Genomic DNA, 23,494 nt, shown 5'->3' with positions numbered 1-23,494 from the left:
GTCACACTTTTAAGTAAGCATGCACTTTCGGCGACCGCGTTTCATGCACAAAGTTGTTCGGAAGAAGATTTACACAGGTGACAGCTCACACGACTAGACGTTTCATCTCAACCTTAAAATTCGACAATTTTCGATCGATGATTCAACTTCATACTTTGAAAACGACGAGAATCGGGTAAAACAATACATGAAGACACATATCATTCATCACCCTAAGGTCGTGTGCAATGCCTACCGCGTCGCAGCGTCATCAGTTCTTTCAAAGGCACAGGTCGCATCAAAATGATCGTTCAGAACTTGAATTATTTTTTACAAAGCTTGAACATCTTATTGGTAGTAATACAATCATTTTACGGGCTGCCAATGTCTCCCTGAAATCCGAACCTTCCAAAAGCGAACAGCTGGGTTATAGTTTTAAACATAATAACTAAAGACAAAGTCTTATGATACGAGTTTTCTAAGCATGAAATCTCTCGAAAAACGAGTTTTCTCGGACGTTTGATTTTTATCAACACGTGTCTTCTATCATACCGCAGCAATAAGTTAAATTCATGATCCACACACAAATGGTGAATCCAAAATTGTTTCAACGATCTTATCGAGGAGAATTTCTTGAAGTGTTGCGTGTTATATTGTTATCAATTGCTTTGCAATAGCATTATCGAAACCGTCACTTATAACAATATTTTGCCAGAGGGTATCAGGATAGCAGTCCGAAACGACATTCATGAAGGATATTGTGGCAACCTTTCATAATAACCGCGCACGGTTTACTTTAATACTCTATAGGTGATTTTTAAATAAATATACAACGACACTGTTCGTTATTAAAGCAACGTAGAGGACGTCTTCATAATTGAAATTACGAAACCAAAATGCCACACAAAAATATTTAAAAACAAAACAAAAAATTACACACAAAAAAAGAACATTATCTCTTTAAAGTTACATTATATTATCATAACGCGTTCTATTCATTCGTGTTCAAAATTATGTATTCTTTTTATTGTGAGAAACAACTTGTGCTTTATTGTTAATGCAAAATCACTAAATTATGAATGCAGTCTTACTTCACTCCGCAAATACAATGTGTAAGTTAATGTATAAGAATTAGACGTTGGGGAGTTAATGATTACAGTATGCCATCTACCGCTCTCATGCCGTTTTACATTTGCGGCTGTGAAAGCTCGGTAAATGATCTGAAAGGTATGGATAGCATCTGCTGTTACAACCTGAATTGTAATAACGACCTGAATTGTAATAAACTTTATTACATTATTACAATTGCATGACAACCTGTTTTGTAATAACGCCCGAAAGTGTAATAAACTTATTTCTTGGTTTAAAATTGCATCTTATCGCATTCTCAAACACACTATTTTACATCATTGTTCACGTTGCGCATTAGTGCCCTGTGTTATATGGAAGGGAATATCCGCCAGTCCATTCATGTTGCCAAATGACAATTACATATTGCTAAATGTACAATTGCATAGTGCTAAATCATCCTAAATGACAATTGCATACTGCTAAATTACAATTGCATTTTTGCTTTATTTTTTTTTGTTACAAAATAAGAGCGACTTCCTTGCGCCTGTATGCTTGTTTCTATCAGTAAGTGAAATATTGCTTGCATACTTCTTTTTAATGTTTACTCGATGTATGTTAATCATGTATTCTTTCGAGTAAATTGACAAATTAATTATTTCTGTTAATTTTTTCGTGTGGCTATCTTCTTGTTGATGAAATATTATCATTTCAATACTTAGTATTTCTAGAAAATGGCATTTTTTTGTAAGTTCTACTAAGCGAAACGAATAAGCACAAGGCAGCAGCTCACATGGAGTAAGCCGAATGCCGAATGCATTAAAACGAATGCATTAGTAATACTGAATTCATACACGACGGAGAACCAGAGTTGTCGGTCGTTTACGGTAGTTTTCGTAAAAGGTTAATATTTAGAACGGTGTTGTATAATATATCTACCATATGAACAACTCTACCGCGTCGTTTCGAACGTATTCTCCACTGCTCTTATTCAGGTAAAGGTTACTTGTTTAGTGTACTTGTTTATTATGTTAATTGCATACGATTGTAATCCCCGTTTCGAACGTTAAGTTGTCATTTGGTTTGTGATTAAGGTCTATTTGAAGTTAATGGACGTAATCTTGTTTTCATTTGTAAACACGTCAAACGTATAATTGTAACGAAAGTGGGTTACGACGATCAAAACGTCTAACTATTGGCTTGTTTGAATTTAACTATTAATTTCATTCTGTTTTCATCGCATATCTTCGTGACACTGTCATTTATCTAATCAAATCGGTTGATACCAAGGTTGGTAAAATTGTATCTTATTCAAATGATTCTTTTTAATTGTTTTTTTTACTAGTTTATCCCCAATACGGCATGGAAATTTATACAACGAGCTTATTAAAATGGAAAGCAATGTGAGAAAATAAGTATGCACGATTACGTCATTTACGAACAAAAATATTTATGTTTTCTGAAATTAAATGGTTTCTCTTTTTCATTTCAAATGTTTATATTTCGGATATTGTTTTATACTATTATCAATATATGTTGACCATATTACACCTGTTTCTGTATATTGGGTACGAGGTGACTTTGGATAGGTACCAGTTGACCAAAAACAGGTATAAGTGGACCAAAATCGGTTTGAGTTTATCACAGTATGTGTTGAAAAGTTACCTTACAGGTGTCTTCAAACAGACACATTTTATGAAGATTTTTCTTGTCTAGACTTAAATGGTTGATCGATCTTGTTTTTCTTTGTATCTATAATGTGTAGCTCAGTGACCCAGTTAATGTTTACGGTTTGTAACTCAGGGGTCCTGGGTTCGATCCTCACGTGCAGTGCTGATTTTTTTCATGGGAGTTTCCTCTGGCGAGACTGCAGAGCCCTAGCCTAGTAATGGTGAAACCCAGGCAGCATAATTAAGTGAATCTTTGCCTTAATGTAAGTTAAATACACGGACAAAAATACCATACAAACAAACACATCAAGATGTTAGCACATGTAGGATAATAGGGGGGGGGGGGTGAAGATTTCCCATTAAGATGGTACTTAGATTTCCGCAAAGCAGATAAGATCATATTTCTGTGAAAAATGTATGGAAACTTAGATAAGCAAGCGTAATATCTGACTACGTAACAGTTATTATCTCTCGAATCTATGATTATACTACATAATAGTGACTTGTTTTTATAAATAAAAAATAATGTACATGAATACATTTGCAGATATGAGCCAACAACAAAGAGCAGCTGCTCTTTTAAGGCAGGCAGCAGATTTGTTGAATGTCAACACATGTGACAGGAGTACACAATACCAACACCAGTAACCTCTGTTAGGAGCACTATTGCTGCAAATGCAATTTTTGCACCCGACAGTAACAGAAGGAGGCATGGACATGCAAATACAGGAACTGTGGCAGTGTCAGCACTGGACTATTACACCCAGGTGTTATCAGGTAGGCATCACTAAAGAGGCCTGTGCTAGATATTTTGGAACAAACAATACCACACTAATTCTTTTTGAATGTAAAGATTTCTAGTGTTTCATAATATTCATGCATATACATCTTATTTTACTGTGCAAACTTAAAGAAGTCATTTATTATTGAAAACTTCCTAAATATTGTTTACAAGACCTTCCTGTATAAATAACTTTCAATTTGTTCTTGAAACTCCCTACATAATTAATAAGGAGGAAAAATGCTTTTAGTATCTAACTCTAAAAAGGTTTATGGAATGAGTTCCATAGCTTAGGATATTTCAAACACTTTTGAATTAAAAAAAATAATTCCCAAGTGTACCCGTCCTTTTTTCCAATCGGGCAATGACATCGCTGCAACACAGAAAATCAGATTCCACAACACAGCACTTGCAATGATTTTACAAGCATTTTTTTCACACATCTTGAAGATTGGTAAGCAGATATGTTCTTGCTAGATTTCAATAGTGTAGTTTTTTAGTAAAAAGTTCTTGCCTTTCTATTTTGTTGTGCTGACATTTAGACATTAGTTAAAATTTGTTTGCAGTGATCAGCCTAGGTTAAGTAGACCTGGTACAAATTGAGCCGCGTTCTGGGGAAATTGGCTTTATGCAAGTGTGTGAAGTGTCGTCCCAGATAATTTATGTGGTCCACACATGCTTCTCTGGGACAACACTTTCGGCCTAGACTGGATTTTGTTTCAAAATCTCATAAAACCAGAAAGTGTCTTTCCTGATTAGCCTGTGCGGACCTTACAAGTTAATCTGCGACAACACTTTAGGAACATGCATTAAATCCCATTTTCCCAGAGCAAGGGTCAATTGTATTTATTTCCTTTCAATATTCACATGCTCTTTATTTTAGGATCATACAGATTCTAAATGCCTATTTATTGTAAGCTGAATATTTAGTCATAACCAAAAAGTGTCATAAGATTTTTGTTAAGCAGGACCCTGAGTTCGAGCATTTAATGAGGTTATGTGCTTTTCCACACTTATTCTATGTCTTTTATAAGTAAAAGGTGTACACTAGCAACAATATAATTTGCTACCAAAAATGTTTTCCATATATATTACTTCTTTTACATGAAAGAAGTAAACATGTGTAAAAAAAGTAAGTAAACAAAATGACGGGTATTAATTTTTGTGTGGTTTTATGCATTTATTTTACACAAATTATAAAACCATGATGAAGTATATGTAATTAACAAATATAAATCAGTTTATTAATTGTGCATCTAGGCATTTACATATAACCAGACAGTAGTGCAATCTCACATGTATATGTAGGTTTTTAGCTCTACTGGCAGAAGGCCTGAAGAGCTTATATCATGGCATGGTTTCCGTCGTCCGTCCGTCAGTGCGTTAGTTTTTTTCTTGTTTACGCGATAAAGTCCACAGTTTTCATCTGATTCTTTTTAAACTTGTTCAGCGTCTTTATATTAATGAGGATTCGAACCCTATTGAAAATGGTTACATCAGAGTAAAAGTCAGGAATGATCTCCCCTTGAATTTGAGAAAATTGTGAAATAAGGCTTGTTCACGCAATAAAGTCCACAGTTTTCATCCAATCATTACCCCACTTGCACAGTGTCTTTATCTGAATGATGAGTCAAACCCTTTTGAAAATGAGCAATATCGGAGTTATAAGTCCAGAATTATCTCCCCTTGAATTTGAGAAAAAAATGAAAATTCAGTTTTTTTATGTGATGAAGTCCATAATGTTCATCCAATTCATGGCAAACTTGCACAGTGTCTTTGTATCAATGAGGACTCAAGGCCGGAAGAGCTTATGTCATGGCGTGGTTTCCGTCGTCCGTCCGTCCGTGCGTTAGACTTGTTCTTGTTTACGCGATAAAGTCCACAATTTTCATCCGATTCTTTTCAAACTTGTTCAGTGTCTTTATATTAATGAGGACTCGAACCCTATTGAAAACGGGTTACATCAGAGTAAAAAGTTCAGAATAATCTCCCCTTGAATTTGAGAAAATTGTGAAATAATGCTTGTTTACGCAATAAAGTCCACAGTTTTTATCAAATTATTTCCCAACTTGCACATTGTCTTCATCTGAATGATGAGTCAACCCTATTGAAAATGAGCAATATCGGACTTATAAGTCCATCATTATCTCCCCTTGAATTTGAAAAAAAGAAAGAAAATTCAGTTTTTTTATGTGATAAAGTCCATAATTTTCATCCAATTCTTTGCAAACTTGCACAGTGTCTTTGTATCAATGAGGACTCAAATAGCCAGTAGCGCGATTCAGGCCCTCATGGGCCTCTTGTTAACTTATATTGCACCAGTGTATAGATTGTTTTGAAAATAATTGTATGATCATGTTAAAGTTGCGTATGTCTAGCCATAAGCAGTATGTGTGGGATACACTAGCAACAGGACCAGAGAGATCATTTTGTTTTCAGATGATGTTTATGTAATGTGTGTTTCATCCTAATATTTATTTAACCAGTACGCCATGTAATACATATATTTCCTAATAAAATTGTAAAAAAGGTTATTTAGTATTTAGATTATGTTGACACGCTATTTCATGATGGATGGCTTCATCCACAGTCATTACAAGACACACAGCAACAACATAATTGAGCTATGGTCTGGGAAAATGGGTCTTAATGCATGTGTGTCAAGTGTTAATCAGGGCATATCAGCGATGAAATGTTACCTAAATGGATTTTTTTCGATAAAGAAGTCTCTGGCAGAAAGTGTTGTCCCTGATAAGCCTGTGCTGACGGTACAGGCTAATCTGAGAAAACATTTTGAGCACATTTATTGAAAATCTCATAATTGTTCAAATTAAAAAACATTTATTATTATTTACAATAAGATGCAATTATCTTTCCAAAACAACAATACAATTGGCATTTCATGTAAACTTTTTAAGGCTATACACACTATATGATAAATTTAACTGGTATTTATTAGAAACAATACCATACTAAAGAAGCACATACAGTTCTCACTATTCTATTCATAGCAATTCATATTGAATTCAAGAACAACTACCATAAACAACATTCCCATTTGCATCTTTTAAAAGGTACAAGTATTTTAAATGCTATATCAAAACACAACCTATCATGGAAACAAAATGTAGACTTGAAGAGGCACTGTCATATAAAGCTCTTTCTTAAAATTCACGTTTTTAGTCATCAAGATAGAAAATTACAGTACCTCTTCGACTCCTTCAAAATATATTGGTACATACAGAATAAACACAAACTCATACTGATGACACGCAGTTTGGTTATCTGCTGAAACACACTTTTTACAGTGTGAACATTACATAAAAATATTATTTTATCTAAGACATTTCTGGCTGAACAAAAACATATTTCACCAGGTAAATATCAACAATTATATTTTAAGTTGTATCTAAGAAAAGGTTGTTGTTTTTTACAAAATCATTACCTCAGGTGTAAAAATATTGTATAATCTATAAAACAAATTTATTTTAAAATCATTTTTCAAATTTCTTGAATCATTAACAATAGTTTTCTAATAAACATTCATTCATGTATTTACATGATTTTTAGTATATACATTTAGGAAGTAATAATAGTACATAATGATGTTATTTATCATGTCTTTTTCTTGTTCTAATCAAGCAATAATTTAAAAGCAGACGAGAAGTCTTTTCCACCAAACCCGTGATTAGTCATGATGCGGTAAACCTGATGACAAAGAGACTCATATGGTGTCGGTCACTTCACTGCCATCACTGCGTTTTGAGCAAGACCCAGGTCATACAATGATTGAACATGAATGTTTATGAGCCTTGTCGTGCAAATGGATCTTATAATCTAACTTCAACAGATGCAACAGAAACACTGCAGACCAGCCTGTGCATCTGCCTACCTGTCTGCCATAAAGTCACGTAAGGTTTCGTGGTCTCATAAGGGGACATTATGACTCCTTATCAGAGTGTACGGATGGCAGAGGCATATCTGCAGCACCTCGCTGATATGTCCTAAGACCCATTTTTGCATGAGCTTCTGAAGTAAATTTGTCCTTTAGAAATTTTTTGTGATCAAAATCTAAAAGATAACAAGCTGGTATATATTGTTTATAACTTGTTTGAAATGTGGTAAAATATACTATTAAAGGGAAAATAAACCAAAAAACTACAAGAAAATTCAAAATCAGATGCACTAATAGTAGAGGAATCGTTTGTAATATTTAAGGGCTAGTCTATAGATGCATTTTAACATTATTGTTTTCACAGGAATAGCTGGATACGGATGTTCTGATATTGCAGTGGTATATTGAATGCGTAATAAGGTGATCCTCACTCAATGCCGCATTGTCAGGACAAAACCTCATAAACTTTAAAAACAAACAAACATACAAGACATGCACTCACCTTGGTCATAAAGGGTGTCCTGAATCCTACATTGGAGTGATTGCTGGATGGAGCTTCCTAAACGACACCAGGGCCTTGGTTTAACATTTTAGAAGATCAACATCGCCCTGAACGCATATTTAGTACCTTGGCAAGCAAAATTGGAGACAGACGGACCTGCAATAACACAGCAGACATATGGGTTTTTGATGGCATTCACACTTACGCAAGAACATGACTAATTTACTCATCTCTTCAAAGTCTTTTATTCATGTTAAAGGGACAAAGAAACAATACTTGACTGATTAACTCACTTAATGCACTTGTTCAAATTTAACCATGTGGCATATTACCTCATTTTTATGTCCCAGGATTGAATGATCGGGGGTATATTGTTTTCGGTCTGTCTGTCCGTCCGTCCGTCTGTCTGTCTGTCAATGTGTGTGTCTGTCCAAAAACTTAACCTTGGTCATAACGTATGCAATATTGAAGATATCAACTTTATATTTGGCATGCATGTGTATCTCATGGAGCTGCACATTTTGAGTGGTGAAAGGTCAAGGTTATCCTTCAAGGTCAAAGGTCAAATATATGGCTTCAAAGCCGCGCAATAGGGGGCATTGTGTTTCACAAACACAGCTCTTGTTTCAGTCTAAAATAATAAATGAACTGACTATACTCCACACAATAGGAATTATAAGCTTAAGGTATGCTTCTTGACAGGTGAATACTTATTTACAATCAGGAATTAGCCATCAATCATTTTATTTCGCATTATAAGCCAGCGAATTTATTAATTGTGACATAAGTTCTACAAACTTATACTAATCAATCATTGTACTGCAATCTGGATACCTAACCAGTAGGACCTGGTTAGGTATCCAGGTGCAGACTGTGGTACATAGCTGCCTTTTATACTTGAAAAGGGGGTTGGTAATAAGCAGGGTTAAAAGATGTTGTACTGCTTATTACGGGATTTGAACAAAACACTTTCGTATGCCAAGGCAGAGAGAATTTGCGTGGTCCATCGTTCTACCCAAGTACTTGATCTACTTGTATAGTGATAGGGATCTTCCTCCATCACCAATGAGAGGATCGCAATATAACTGATCTACACGTAAAGATAGAATGTTACTAAAAAACATTATACAGCTACAATTCTATACGTGTAATGTGTATGTAGAATTTATGTTATTTTGTCATGATCCCTTAATTGCAAACCACTACAAGGCTAGGAAAGTGTTTCAATTATGTACAACAGAGACACGTGCAGCTTTTAAGTTCCTGTTATAGCGTAAATAAATCACAAAAAGTAGAACTTACCTGGGCATCATTTTCTCAAAGCGTTGCATCACTTCCCCCAAAGCGTTTACAACAGGAAAATAAGGTCTCGATATTGGGAATCCAAGCAAAACAATAGGCATTATGTTGACGGGTAAGGTTTTTACTCTACCACCGCTTTTTACGAAGGATTCCAGAAAAAAGTCGATGTATTACGGTTGATACCGGAGATTTTTATTTTGATATTAAGAGTGATCTTCCGGCAATAGTAATTTACGCTGCAATTTGCGCTGGAATTAGGTTTTTTATTACTGGTTCCCCCTTTCGGAGTGTGAACTATTTATAATGGCGGTGTATGCAAAACCGAAGACTAATTCTTAATCAAAGACGCACTGGCAATCCACTTAAGAAGTAATATAGATCCACAAAGATATTAACAGCTTGTTAAATTTAGTAGCAACATAGCCAAATGCACATAGTAAAACAAAGAACGTCGTAAGAATAAGCATTAATACAAATTCCAAAAGTTCAACTGCAGTTGTCAACAGAACACACGAAGTAAAGATATATATGAAGGAAATATAAACTTATCAACATGCGACATTGAGATAATATGTTTGCATAGCAAATGCAACTATACAAAATGCAAAGACCATGTATCAGAAAGCAGATGTCAGTAGTTAAAATGAGAATGTCATTGAACATCATGCATGGACTGGCGGATATTCCCTTCCATAGTTTTACAATCACCAGTGTTTTTATCAACTTCAATATTTCATTACAAGTGTTTAACAACAGGTTAACAGGGGCAATCTGGTTTTTATGATGTATGTCAATGAAACATGTACTTGTAAAAAAGGCAATAGTTTTAATCGTAATATTACACACTTAAAATGTCTATTACACTTCTTTAAGATTGGCCATGTATGTTTGTAAATTGTGTTATTTTATGTATTGTATTGTACATGTCATGGATTAGACAATAAACTTTGAAACTTTATTATTGCAAGATACAGTTGATACATGTATATAAAATGTATCTTTATAAGGTAAAGACGACCAATGAATGACAAATAGGTGATCTCGTACAAACTCAATTGTAATAAAGTTATTACATGAGTCGCGTTCTGAGAAAACTGGGCATAATGCATGTGCATAAAGTGTCGTCATAGATTCGCCTGTGCAGTCCGCATAGGCTAATCAGGGACGACACTCTCCGCCTAAATTGGACTTTTGCTTGGTGAAAGCGGGAAGTGTCGTTACCACTCTACCTCTGGCATTTTTACCTATGTCATTTTTACCTCTGGCATTTTTACCACACATCCTTTTTATATTATGTGTAATTTGATGTTCACCCCTAGATTCAGACAGCGTCACGCATCAATGTTAAATCAATACATAAAAATAAAATCAAAATCACACATTTTAATATCAAAACCTGCAGAATAACGGTTTAAATTAAATTAAATCGAAGATAGTGTGATAATAAAAACTGATCCTTAGCAAATTTTGAGTAGTATATAATGACTTTAAAAACGATGAGCAAAGCCATTTTTCTAAGCCATTATATAATCTGAATGTCGATGGGGCGAGCAGGGTCATCGGTATTCGTAGTACTAGGTGAATGTTGATAGGCAATCGCCATCTCGACGTTCCTTTCTTTAAAAGACACGAATGTCGAAGAGCGAGCTCGCTTTTTGTTTTTCTAAGCCATTGCATAATCTGAATGTCGATGTGCGAGCTTGGCCATCGATATTCATAGTACAATTAAGTTTAATGTCGATGGGCGATCGCCATTTCAATGTTTAATACTTAAAAATTATACATGGTAAAGACATACATTATTAAGACAATATATTTTATATTTATTTCGTATATTGTCGTTTACAAAGTATAAAAAAGTCTATAAGAAAAACGAGGCATCCTCGGTTTGGGCGTCGGGACGGTACCATATTAAGGTTCGCACTGTGCCACCAATTTTGCCAATCAAGTACAAGCGATCGGGCAGGACAAGAACGTTAAGATCTGAAATCACACTATCATAAAAGTTTATTAATGAGTCAAACTTCATATAGTAAATAATTTCAATTATCAATGATTATCAAATAAGATTGACAATATATTTAAATGTCACAATACTTTAGGGTTATATGCGAGTTTAAACCATGTAACATGTTAATAAAATTTCAGGGCGTTTCATTTCGCAAAAATTTTAGTTTAGAAAATCGATGATATACATTTCCAAACCCAAACATTTATTTCTTTTCAGGACGTGATCACACGTCAGAGCGACAATGGAATTTCAATATTGCCATTAATTGCATGTTTTACAATTCAGATGTATCACACGATCTTAGTATGTCATCGATCTTATTACCTTTTTTAAATATACATTTTATTTTATATACAATTGAAAGCATTAAACAAGTATATTACATGTCAGGGCGTTATTACACTTTAGTGGGTGGGGGGTGGGGGGGGAAGTGAATGTAATAATTAAATAAGTTCATACAAGCCAAGTTGTTAAACATCATGTGTATTTATCTTCTATCGGTCACATTACCTTATTTATATACATGTTTACATTGTCCTTCGCAAAGGTATCTGTTGAGAATTCGATAATGTTCAATTTCATAAATCATCGTACTACTTAATTTACGACTTAAATTTAAAAACTGAAAAAATACAAGCTGTTGATAAATAGCTCCGCAAGATATAAGCCATGGGTAAGATAATGATGAAATAAATTATTTGGCTGAAAATAAGTGATAATATGCTTATGTCTAAACAAATAAGCGTTTTTTTTTTAATTCGTATCGTATTTTAAATTTGTCGTACGATGATTGATGAAACGGCCCCCTGGGCACTTAAGGGGCGACACGCGATTTTAATATTTAAAGTAAGACTATTACATTTCAGATCGCAAGAATTTGTGTAAAAAATTCGATAAGATACGATTTAAAATAAGAAATAAGTGGATTACACTGTCTACACTGTCGGGCGGTATAACAATTCAGGGCGACATGCGATAGTAATAAAGTAATGAAATGTATTACAATTCAGGTAAAATCACGGCATGTCGGACAATATTTCATCGGTCAATCTATTGAAGTTATATATATATTTATAATGTATAGATATTGTATCACAAAATCTGTATTCGTCATTAAACAGTCGGATAAAACTTTTTCATTTAAAGTTATGCATTATATTCCCCAATTTATGTACAGTCGAATTCGCCAGCATGTATATCTTGCATGTACGTTGTGAATATAAATTTAGTTTTACGGATCATTATAATTTCCTGCAACGATATCTATTCATACGACATACGAACACTAACTCCGATCCTAACGACGCATATCCCAACGCCGCATGTTTGATCGAGAGGCGCCCCAGTGTTGGTAATGAGGGCCATGCATAGTTGAGATTGACCGTATTGTCATGAGAAATGTTCAGTATCAATTTGAAGTAAATCGGTGTACAAATGAAAAAGTTAATTAAAAATAACCTAAAAAAATGTGTGAAAATCTACTGACCCGGTCCCACCTCAACCCCCATAACTTTTGACCCATGGGTCCGATCAAATTTCCAAATAGTGCACTGTCGCACATATGCTTTTAGCTACCATGTATGTCAGTTTAAAAGATCTAGTGCTAATACTGTAGGGGGAGATAGTTGCCAGGACGGACGGACAGACGGCCGCGATAACCACATAATATATTTCAAAAATCTAAACGCGGACCCTCAGTTCAAGGTCAAGGTCACAGGTTAATATGTTTATGCGCATGGAAATGTCTTACACATAGGTACCGAATATGAAAGCAATAGCTGAAGGGACACGGTAGTTATACGCCTTTTTCAAATCGCGGTCGCAGATTTTGAAACCTGAACGCTGACCTCAAGTCCAATGTCAAGGTCACAGGGGTCAACAATTTTATGCACATGGAAAGGTGAAGTCCAGATACACATGCATACCAAATATGAAAGCAATATCGGAAGGGACAAGGTAGTAATGAGCCTTTTTCGAATCGCGGTCGCATAATTCGAAACCTTAACGCTGATCTTAAGTTCAAGGTCAAGGGCACAGGGGTAAAACATTGTATGCGCATGTAAAGGGACTGTCTAGATACACATGCATACCAAATATGAAAGCAATATATGAAGGAACACAGTAGTTATGAAGCCTTTTTCGAATCGCGGTCGCAGGAAAATCTCTGACCCGGCCCCACCCCAACCCCAATAACATTTGACCAAGGGGTCAGATCAAAATTCCGTCGCCGTCACCGTCGCACATATGCTCATAGCTACCATGTTTGTAAGTTTCAAGGTCTTCGTGTTAATAGTATAAGAGGAGATAGTGGCCAGGACGGACGGACGGACGGACAGACGGCGGAGATAACGACATAATCCCCACTTTTTCTCCGAAAAGCGTCGGGATAATAAAACGACGAATGCTTCGGTTATTGTAGGAAAATATATTTACGAAAAATCTTCGTCACAAGCACCGGCTCGGGGCTAAAATTTGTCTTTGCTAAATTTTATAAAATTCGTCTTCAATGTGTAATTTTTCACTCCTATTTTGTGTTATTGTAACATATTTTTATCAATATATTACAATTTAACACATATCACAATCGTATAATCTCCCTTTAAGATGCATTTTAATATACGCGGATGCATTATATTATGCAATCTTTTGTATTCGAAAAAAAAGATAAGATACAATTTCCAACCAACAAATGAGTTTATTACACTTTCAGGTGTTATCAAAATTCAGGGCGACAAGCGATTGTAATAATGTAATAACTTTATTACAATTGACTTTGTATGAGAACACCTTTTTTGTCATAATAGGTCGTATTACCTTATTAAGATACACTTTAATATACATGTATGCATTATATTTTTCAATAATCTGTGTTTGAAAATGCGATCAGAAGCAATTTTAAACCAAGCGATAAGTTTATTACACTTTCGGACGTTATTACAATTCAGGTTGTCAAGCAATTGTAATAATGTAATAACTTTATTACAATGGAGGTTGTGTGAGAACAGCTTTTTTGTCATCCATATGTCATATTGCCCTATAATATAAATTTACTATACATGTATTCATTATATTGTGCAATAAACTGTATTTGAAAATGCGATCAGATGCAATTTTAAACCAAGTAATAAGTTTATTACACTTTCGGGCGTTATTACAATTCAGCTTGTCACGCAATTATAATGATGTTATAAAGTTTATTACAATTCAGGTCGTTATAACAAATCAGGTTGTCACGCAATTTTAATAATGTAATAACTTTTTACAATTTAGGTTGTAGGAGAACACCTTTTTTGTCATTCATAGGTCGTATTGCCCTATTAATATAAATTTTATATACATGTATGCATTATATTTTTCAATAATCTGTGTTTGAAAATGCGATCATATGCAATTTTAAACCAAGTAATAAGTTTATTATACTTTCAGGCGTTATTACAATTCAGGTTGTCACGCAATTGTAATAATGTAATAACTTTATTACAATTGAGGTTGTATGAGAACACCTATTTCTCATGCATATGTCATATTGCCCTATTAATATAAATTTTATATACATGTATGCATTATTTTTTGCAATAATATGTGATTTGAAAATGCGATCAGATGCGATTTTAAACCAAGTTATAAGTTTATTTCACTATCGGGCGTTATTACAATTCAGGTTATCACGCAATGGCAATAACGTAATAAAGTTTATTACAATTCAGGTTGTCACGCAATGGTAATAATGTAATACAGTTTATTACAATTCAAGTCGTTATTACAATTCAGGTTGTAACAATCTGCTCCTTTCTGCTCTTATGTGACATTTATGGAAACTTACTCTCTTAACGACTATTTTCTTTATTATCTTATTGATTCGGGTCTTTGCTCGTGAGATACATATGCATGGGATTTTCTGCATTGCGCATGCTGTTGAATTGATATTTAAAACAAATGTTACATCTTTTTATACAACTCGGAATGCTTAACCTAACGTGTATAAAACATTGTTTATCTAGAATCGGTTTAATAATAAAATACAATATAAATGAGAGAAATAAAATAATTTTACAAAGAATAACCTGTTCGATATTCTTGTCAGTTACATGAAAATACCACAAGCTCATTAATGTGGACTATTTGTATACTGTAGGCGTTTAGTAAATGTCATAGGGAAAAAATCACTAATTAGCGATAGACATTACATCTTAGGTGCAGTACAATACCAATTAAGACCAGTCTGCTTTTTATGTAAAACTAGTTGTTTTCCTTTCAAGCCCATTTGCGGAAGCGTTGATAATATGTCAGCGGATTTACGAAAAGAATTTAAAAAAGTAAAACAGAGCACGCACTACCCGATTCTCAACGGAACAATGGTCTTAGTTATCCCTCGAGGTACAGTTGTAGTGATTGACAAATTGTTAAACAGTAATATAATTATTATATCAAATTATAATTATTATTTTTATAGTGTGTTTTTTAGCAATACACTGCATCCAGTTCGACAGTCACTTCAAAGATTCGTTTGTTTTAACCAATATAATTTTTATATAGCTTGCAGTTTCAGAAGTCATTACTTAAAGTGATCTTTTCACGGTTTGGTAAATTGACAAAATTGAAAAAAGTTGTTTCAGATTCGCAAATTTTCGCTTTAGTTATGATATTTGTGAGGTAACAGTATTACTGAACATTTACCTTAGTCCAATATAGCCATTATATGTATCTTTTGACGATTTGAAAACCTAAAAATTATAAACCGTTGCAACGCGAAACGATTGAATAATTTGGAGAGTTCTGTTGTTGTCGTTTAAATTTACGAAACTACGAAGATTACTTATATAAGGTATAAAATACTCGTACTGTGTATTCCAAGCGGAATAGCCGAGAGTGCTAATGCGTTTTTACTTCAGACTAACTCCAGGACTCCGGGGGTCACTGGTTCGAGCCCTGGTACCGGCTATATTTTCCTTTTTTTAAATTTTATTCTTGATTTTTTACTGGAGCTTTTAAGATCCAATGTTTACATTTATCAATATAAAGCATTTAATGAAAAGCTTCAAAATATTCCCATAATCTGTGAAAAGGCCCCTTTAAGTGAGAACCCCAGGGGTCCTTATCTCTCTCTAAACACATGTTACTGTCAGTTATTGTGTTTAAGCAGATGAAATTGTTTCTGAAAATGGATATTTTTATTAAATGTGCTTTAAGAAGAAGTTGTTATGAAACGTTTTCGTGTTTGTTATAAAGTTAATAAAGCCTAAACAAAACTAACAATTGTTAAATAATTGACAGCAATATTGGACAAAAATGACGTTTTACCTTGTAGAATTTAGTGGCTCCAATTTTCAAACGTCAGTTTGCAAAGCAAAATTGTTCACATGTTTTTGTTTGCATGAAACAAGCACAGTGATTGAAAAATGCTTTTCCCCAAAGTCTGTGTAATTGTGTAAGTTTTTGCAATTTTTCGTTACATCTTACATAACATCCGAAACATGGTTTTTGAATGTCACAATTATTTTAATATTTCTAAACAGAAACATAAATCCGGTTTCTTATTTAGCAATTGTTTAATAAGCTGATAAATACGCAGTTTCTAACTGTTAAGAATACAAAAAGATAGGCATTTTGATTATTTTTAAATTAATATTCATATTACGTTTTGTTATTAATATTGACACAACGAAAATAACATTCAATTGTCCGTGGACAATCAAGACGTATTCAGATTGTCCACGTCTGTTTCTAATGCAGACGTAAAACTTTTTTTACAAACGTGTAACGAGCATGAACTACTCAATACAATATTCTACTGTATCTGTGTCATGACTTTTGGTAAATCAATACCAACTTTGTTCGGGATATTGTTTCAAAATATAAATATAATCGTGAATAAGTTCGCGTATATTTAATATAACACACGTTAAAATGATAAAATCTGGTTCAAGTCACTAAAACCATCATTCCAAAAATGAGGTCTTTACACCTGCACAATATTTTCATTCAAAACACCTGTTTGATCAAAGTTTTCTATACGGGTTGGTGCATATACATTATGCAATCAATTGAATAACATACAGGCGCAAGTAAATGTTTAACAAATAGCAGAAGTTAAAACGTTAAGTACAATCATTAATTCAATTGTGTTCAAAAATATATAAAGTTCAAAATTAAGTGACAAATTAAAAAACAAGCGTTTTACTGACATTTCAATGACCAACATACAATACGAGTAAGAAGCAGTTTATTCTTAGACTTCTGTATAGCAATATATGGTAAAGCCTATGGATAAGATTCACACTTAGGCTTATATATTCCTATCACTCGCCAATAGTGTTATTTCAATTCATTTCTACCAAACGTTTTAAGAAGAAAAAAACACTTTATTAGTTCATTTAAAAAAAGCATGTCTGTTGGTCACGTTTGTAGCTCAGTGACATTTTCGATATTATTGCTTACGACACTAAAGTATATATTTTGTGTATGCATGCATCTCAGACAACATATTCTGCTTGTAACTTATAATTCAAACTATTGATTTTAATGGCGAATGTATTCATAACAGTTATAATTGCAAGAATGCAACAGCATGGTAAAAGCAAATTTTATATTGATTGTATAATATGGCTCAGTGGTTGTTATTATGGTCGTATACAAATCTAACTAATAAGCAGAAAACTTTTTTTTTCCGTTAAATTTCAGCTCCTTTGTAAAAAGATTGTCGCCGTTTTTTAAAAGGATAAAGAATACACAATCGCAAATGTGTGATTGGAAGGAGTATAATTGCGGAAGCGTTCGTGAAGCGTAGGTGTGTTGTTACAAACTAAAAAAGGCGAACAATACAGAAATTAAACAGGACAATCTTAACCCAGTAAACAGTGAGGCGTCGGTATAATGATTTCAATCCAAAATATAAAACATTGAGCATTGGTAACTAGTCATGAAATTTATTAAATATGGCAACCGCATTCTTTCCTACGAGACAATATTTGCAAAGCTTACGTTGGCATTATTTACTCTGAAATGTACAAGCAAAGTGAACACTATTTAATTGCATGCACGTAGTTATATTTTGCGACGATAATAGAATGTATATTAGTCAGACTTTAGTCTTTTATGTTATTGAACATCATAGAACATTATACCGGGACCAAATGAAGTCTAAAAGTGTACATTAAATTCCGCACTAACCTTTTTGTTACGAAACACTTTTCCACTTACTTGTTTATTTTGAAACTATGTTATCGTGAGTTTTGGACATTTAACGAGTTGCGAATATTGCCATCTAATCATACAAAACGTGGTTAAATCAAACCACAATAAAACGAAAGTAAGATGACAAAGAAATTTGTGTTATTAGTGTTGATACCAGATTTCTTTACCAGCTCCGACTGAGTATTGGAACAAAAACAAGTAATTGATATTTTATCCATTTACAATAAATTTGCTACATGTATATGTATTATAATTACAACTTCTGTCACTTTCATATGAATGCTGCATTCCGATTGGATAATTTGTTCACGTGACCGGTTTTTCATTTTCCGATAAACTCACGTCGAATGCAAATTTATAACATGAATATTCATGGCACTACTTTCTGGTCATAAACAAGTTGCCAAATGACGTTTTGTTTTGCGCGAAACTTAATGGCGTTGTTTTTTATTAGTCAATAGCGAAATGACGTTATATTTTTTTGCGCGAACTTTAACAATATACCCATTTGACGGAGATGAAACCGAAACTGAAAATAGATCGATACGCTAGATTAAAAAGGACTTTTATGACCCTTACCACGATAGAATTTCAGCTTTAAGATTATTTTGTGTTGTATTATAAGAATTGAATAGCATTTTACTGCATTTCATCGGTGTATGAACTGTCGGAAAAAATACACCGAATTTATGCATAAACGCCGACAGTTCATACACAGATGAAATGCAGAAAAAATGCTATTCAATTCTCAAATAACAGTAATTGCGAATACACATAAGTCATTATGTGTTTGTTTTTACTAAATATAATTGAAGATTACACAAAATGGGCGAAAACAACGCTAACATCTCTCTATGTAAAATGCTGATTTGAACATCAATGAAGGATTGTAAAGCTATAATGTACCATGTAAGTAACTCTTTTATGTTAGCTTGAATAACACAATTTAAATAAATACGTGAGAGACATGAATAGAAGTACAAATCGTGCTCTTTGCGTGCAATGAGACCCGGATGTCAACTTATCCATTCCTTTCGATTATCAGGTCAATGTCCGTTCAGGGTATAAACACTATAATCAAACTATTTTAAATGAAATGAATTTCAAGATCTATAACTAAGATAATTTACTATTTTAGAGGACGAAGCGCGATTTTATCCCAATAGAGCAAAATAAGGCGAAGCAGCGGATACAAAACAGTTTGAAGAATGTTTCAATGCACAATAGTTCCTTAAATATTGTTTTTCATTTTTAAAATCTATAACAACTAACCAGAGGTCTTCTCAATACTCAATGCCCCACGGGGAAATTGAGAACGCCTCATAAACATGCGCCATATTGCTGCCAACAAACCGTCTATGGTTGCTGCTTCCATATCGTTCTGGCCTGTTCCCGGATTCGAAATAGTCGGAAAGTGCAGACACGGAAGAACAACCAATATACTAGCCACGTAGAAAAACAACCATAAAACAATTATGAAATTCGTCGCCCTTTTATCGTTCGGTGAATATATGTGTCGTTCTAGCATTTTTTGTATTGGCGATTTTCAAACCCGTAAAAACGCCAACACGTTTGCAAATTGATTTTTTTTATAAAATGTCTCGTTCATTCAAACAGCAATGTATTCATTATATTCAAATAATATAAAACAAGCGACTTATACAATGTTAAACTATCAATATAAATTCTTTTATTGATAAACATCTACCGAAATCGGCAAATTAATAAAGCGATTGTTACAGTAGCGCATCGTATCGATAACTGTGCAAAAACTGGTTTTACCGATACCGTCTACAAGGTAAATAATAAGCACAAGCCTGCGCGGTAAAGTGGTAGCGTTAGAAGTAAACTACTTGATGATGCATGAGCAAAATGTCAACGTTGAAACATTCTGTTAGCGGAGCAGTTGAGAGGAAGGCTGTTCATAGATGTTGATATAAGAAGATACTGAAACCAAACTGAACTATTAAATATTATATTCATATTAACGACAGACAAATATAACAAATGCTGAAAACTGTCATTGTACGTATAAAGGTAGGACTATGTTGCTCTCCAGTGATATTTTGGTGGTTGTATACACCGATGGTTAACCTTATTAACATACCAAGCACACTTGGTTATCATGCGGTCGATTTAGTTTGTTTAAGCCTATTTAGCTTTGCTCGTTTGCGTCACATTATTAATATGTTACAAAAGCGCAATGTTAGACGTATGTTTATGATTATTGCCTCATCAGGAGGCAATTGATATTTAGATATGAGAATGACATTCAACGTCGGGTTTAAATATAAACGATTTATTTAAGCTTGATCGCAAGCCTATTAAGACACCATCGCGTGTTGTTTTTTATTGTTGTTAACTTTTGTGTCGTTGTGTTTTTTTTGTTCTGTTGTTGTTGCTTTTTTGCCTAAAGTTTGTGTTGTTCTGGTCAGATAAGGGGATCAAAACATGTGCTTCTTGCTGAACAAACACGTTGTTTGAAACTTTATGCTGCTTATAGATGTATCATAAGCGCACATTTAGACCAAGCTCTCTGATAGATTGTAACAAATAAAAATTGCAATAGAACCCAGTTCAATGCGTTACATAACAATTATCATGTATATTGTGGTATATTCCGCATCGTATTTTAAACTATTATACCATCTTTAGAAAAGATTTCGTTGCGGCGAATGTAAGAAACTAAGTAAGATGAAGTTATCGGTAATTGTTAGCCGGAAATAAGATTTCTCTGATATAATGTATGCCCCAGAAGATAAATTAGTTGCGCTACAGATTCTCTTGAATCCCAATTTGCACTGATATGTTCTCGTTTTCAACATATGTCAGATCCTGTATATAATCGATTATGCTGGTATGTTTGGCAAAGATGGCGCACTCATAATTTTAAACTTCAAAAACACATTTTACACAGGAGAATGTAATCTCATAATAGGGACTAGAGAAGTTTATTTCCAAACACAATTTCCTCCAGTGGGTCAAGATTTTAGACACATATCACCTCGTCGATTACAAACACCGGCTGAATGTACGCAACAAAATAAGTGTAAACGTGAATCAGGCAAAGTTGTCAGCTATCGTCCCTATTATTCTTTATTGTTGATGAGTAGCGGACTAGCAAATAACATAAGATCAAATGACGATGTCCAAGATATACACATTACATACGACATGAAGCAATTAAAACTACCACAACCAGCCGATGACATAAAAGTATTCCTTTAAGATGTTCATGAAACTCCAATTGCCATGAACATAATCGATACATTTTGAGACATGTAAGGCTTTAAACAAACACAAAAGACATTATAATTGGTAAATCTAAAAGCAACCTAATCACCAGCATAAATGATGCAATTTTTCAACCGACGGTGAAGGCTCTCGGTACTATTTTTTGGAACAAACCTTGACGATTGAGAACTCTTGAACAAGGAAAATACAATTTGGCAAACCTAAATAAATGAATTTAACAAAAGAAATTTAACAATCTTCGGATAATTAATGGTTACCAATTCCTTAATACTACCTAAGTAAGCATAACTTAAACAAAACATATGTATTTCTAAAAAAAAGACTAAACGAAATCAACTCAATGCTTTTTACGTTTCTATGGAATAACATACCTGAACAGATAAAGCGATCAATATTGATTCGCAACTAGCAAGAATGTTGGCATAGAAATTCCTGACCTTGAAACTTATTCAAAATATTTTTAAAGTAAGGGGATTAAATAAACCTGTCATATAGATGAGGCAATTTGGTAAATTATTAAAACAATATGTTTAAACTAACGTGGAAATGAATTTAGATTCGTTCATATCGTTACCTGATGTTCAAACAATACTTCCACTGTTTTACATAGATCTCATATATTTAGTTAAATAGTATCAAACCTAAACCAAAACCAAAAATTTATTGTATATAGGATCTCAAATATAATGAGGTAACAGGTTAATAAATTACAATAGAATAGCTCTACTGTTCGCAATCTGGATCGAATCCGGGATCTTATACATAAAAGACATTTTAAACATGGACAATATCTCCGAGGCTGTTATATTACATAAGCTAAAATCTAAACAAAACGTGCTAGCAGAAATGAGTACCATTAAATGAGACATACTTACACAATAAAGGAAATACTTAAATCAGATAAATCGATTTTATCCCATTTTCACCGCGACATTGACGGTATAACACGTTGTGGAATATACTTGCTTGTATTCAACACTGTGGAATATACCTGTCGCGTGCACGGACTACTTTTTAAATGACGTTATGCGATATGCGCTAAAATCAGGTGGATATTGTTTGGTTCATTGATCGAATTTTAAGGTCACCCATTGGACGAAAATGTGCATATTTTGCAGAAAAATATATATATGACATATTCACCAAAAGAAATGTTGAAATAAAATATAAAATTACACGATTTTTGTTTTGTTATTTTTTATTTATATTTACTTTACCACTGAATGATTTTTCATAAGAAACAAAGTCGACAAAACTTAAGCTTCAAAATTATGCGACCTTCAACCTTTAAATCTAGTCATATGACATAATTTTTCGCCATCCGTATAATGAATCAGCTGATTGATGGCGTCATAAAATGACATACTTATTGCGTCATTTTCCCCATTTTTTGACGATTTATTATAAACGCGACTTATTTCACATGTTTTCTACATGAACTGTTTGTAGACATATCTGAATTGTCAATTGATCACATTTTCCTTATTTCGTGTGCATTGTTTATAACCAATGCATATATATACTTTTGACATTTAACTTAAAAATTAAGAATGTACAACAAGCCATACACATATCGCACAGTTCATGAATAATCTGCTATGTTTGCTTTCCTATTTAATTCACGTTAGGCATAGAGCTGTATAAAGTATAAGATGGTAAAAATAGCACCACACTGGAATTGGGAACGTCCCATTTTGTACACGGGTATTTTCTACTCATTTATCTGTTATGTACTGGAATGTTTTCCATTCTTTGTGTATTTATATATTAAATTATTTTCTCGTACAAAAAGGGCATTTACCATAGATAAATAAAACATTGTGCAAGTTTAAACATA

General features: G+C 33.6%; 1 protein-coding gene across 2 annotated transcripts in view; it reads left to right on the top strand.

Annotated features, from left to right (window-relative positions):
- LOC127850264 (uncharacterized) overlaps positions 1-22,695 on the top strand; it is a 209,730-nt gene extending 187,035 nt beyond the window's left edge. Inside the window, exon 6 of one of the 2 annotated variants that reach the window (XR_008035176.1) lies at positions 22,558-22,695. The gene's annotated coding sequence lies outside the window, so the exon portion shown is untranslated. The remainder of the gene's footprint in view (positions 1-22,557) is intronic. The other variant, XR_008035175.1, reaches the window with a different exon arrangement.
- Positions 22,696-23,494: the final 799 nt, after the last annotated feature.

The sequence above is a fragment of the Dreissena polymorpha genome, chromosome 11 (assembly GCF_020536995.1).
Source record: "Dreissena polymorpha isolate Duluth1 chromosome 11, UMN_Dpol_1.0, whole genome shotgun sequence".
NCBI lineage: Eukaryota > Metazoa > Mollusca > Bivalvia > Myida > Dreissenidae > Dreissena > Dreissena polymorpha.
This window is presented reverse-complemented; position numbering and strand designations above follow the sequence as displayed.